Consider the following 2,390-nt stretch of genomic DNA (forward strand, 5'->3'; position numbering starts at 1 on the left):
AGAGACGGGGTTTCACCATGTTGACCAGGATGGTCTCGATCTCTTGACCTCGTGATCCACCCGCCTCGGCCTCCCAAAGTGCTGGGATTACAGGCTTGAGCCACCGCGCCCGGCCGGTAGCTGTTGGTTTTATAGGCTGGGGTCGGCAGTGGAAGGTTACAGAAGTTACAGTTTAGGGCGGTTTTTGCAAGCTGGGAGGGGGTCGTAGGGTCTGGAGTCAGGAGGTTGACCAAGGTTGGTTACAAAGCCCAATTGCCTTATCGATTGAGGCAGGAATAAGGAGCAATAGAGAATGTCTCAAAGTTAATTAGGTGCCACAGGGGTCGATCTCTCTTCTCCTTTTGTGGTTTTGCAGTTACTTCAGACTTTCTAGTTCCGGGAGGCCATCCAGAGGTGTAGGTGCGTGTCACAGGGGTCGCCATAGCTCAATTTAGGGTATGACCTGTGGTGTAGCCAGTTAGCCGAAAAGACCTCTTACACTGGGGACAATCCCCCTGCATTGAAATAAGGCCACAATGCAGCGGCCACAGAGAGCCCGGGAGCCCAGAGGACAGAGTCGGAAGGAGTCCTGGGAAAGTTCCTCAAGCATGAATGTTTCAACTTGACATGCTTGTTTCACTGAGCAAACAGGAATTGAGAAAACGGAGCAGCCTGAGCAAAGCCACTGAAAGGGGAAAGGGCAGTCAGAGGCCACGGAGTGGTGGGCACCTTGTGGCAGAGGCGCTGGTGGTGGGCACTGAGTGGGAGTGAAACGGAGCCACAGGGCAACCAGTTGTACAAGATGGTCTCAACCTCACAAGGTCATGGAAATGCTTTTTTTTTTTTTTTTTTACACACAGGGTCTCACTCTGTCACCCAGGCTGGGGTGTGGTGGTACAATCACAGCTCACTGCAGCCTTGACCTCCTGGGCTCAAGTGATTCTCCCAGCTTGGCCTCCCAAAGTGCTGGGATGACAGGGACGAGCCACCATGTTCAGTGGAAATACAAATTAAAACCATAAAGGGAGGAGAGGGGAGTAATAAAAACCCAAAACCACAAAGAGAGCATTTTATATCCACCAGACTGGCCCATTTAAGCGTCAGACGGTGCGCAGGGCTGGTGAGGACGCAGAGCTGCAGGTGGGGCAGACACTATGAGACAGGTGGTTCCCCTTGCAGACTTGCAGGCCGACCTGACTGCACAGCAGCTGCTCCCAGGGTCTACCAGAGAGGGGCTCCTGCGTGCTGTGCGTGGGGTTGCCACAGCAGCCTGGGGGGTAAAGCAAAAAGCTGTGGACAGCACCAATGGCCTGGACGGGAGAATGGATGGATAAGTGATGTTGAGGCCAGAAATAATTTTTCTATGAAAATGCGTATGTCAACCTGAAGTAATCAAAAGGTCAGAATCAGTTTTGCATTGTTTTGTTTTGTTTTAGGACAGGGTCTCACTCTGAGACCCTGCCTCAAAACAAAACAGAACAAAACCCCAACTGCCTACTGGAGTGTAGTGGCCAGTCATGGCTCACTGCCTCTTTGGCCTCCTGAGTTCAAGAAATCCTTCCAACTTGGCCTACCTAGTAGCCGGGACTACAGTGTGCACCACCGTGCCCAGCTAATTCTTGCATCTTTTTGTAGAGATGAGGTTTCCCTATTTTGCCCAGGCTGGCCTCAAACTCCTGGACTCAGGCAGTCTTCCTGCCTTGGCTTTCCCAAGGGCTGGGATTACAGGCCTAAGCCACCATGCCCAACGCAGAATTAGTTTTAAAGAGTTTATTCAAGCAAAAAGCTGGGAATAGCTACCTAGGAGACACAGAATCCAGAGAAATGGGTTCAGTGTTCCTGCATTAGTCCGCTTTCACACTGCTGATAAAGACATACCTGAGACTGGGCAATTTACAAAAGAAAGTGGTTTACTGGACTTAAAATTCCACGTGGCTGGGGAGGCCTCACGATCATGATGGAAGGTGAAAAGCACGTTTGATATGGCAGCAGGCAAGGGAAGAGAGCTTATGCAGGGAAACTCCCCTTTACAGAATCATCAGATCTCGCGAGGCTTACTATCAGGAGAACAGCACAGGAAAGATCTGCCCCCATGATTCAATTACCTCCCACCAGGTCCCTCCCACAACACCTGGGAATTCGAGATGAGATTTGGGGGGGGACACAGACACACCATGTCAGTTCCAAAGTTAAAAGTTAAATTCTTGCTTATTATTGGCAGAAAACAAAGATGTTTACCTGGATTACAAAATTTTCTATACAAGGCTGGTTTAAGAGTTACAACAGGGCCTGGCGCGGTGGCTCAAGCCTGTAATCCCAGCACTTTGGGAGGCCGAGGCAGGTGGATCACGAGGTCAAGAGATCGAGACCATCCTGGTCAACATGCTGAAACCCCGTCTCTACTAAAAATA

The sequence above is a fragment of the Cebus imitator genome, unplaced genomic scaffold (genome assembly GCF_001604975.1).
Source record: "Cebus imitator isolate Cc_AM_T3 unplaced genomic scaffold, Cebus_imitator-1.0 Scaffold449, whole genome shotgun sequence".
Classification (NCBI taxonomy): Eukaryota; Metazoa; Chordata; class Mammalia; order Primates; family Cebidae; genus Cebus; species Cebus imitator.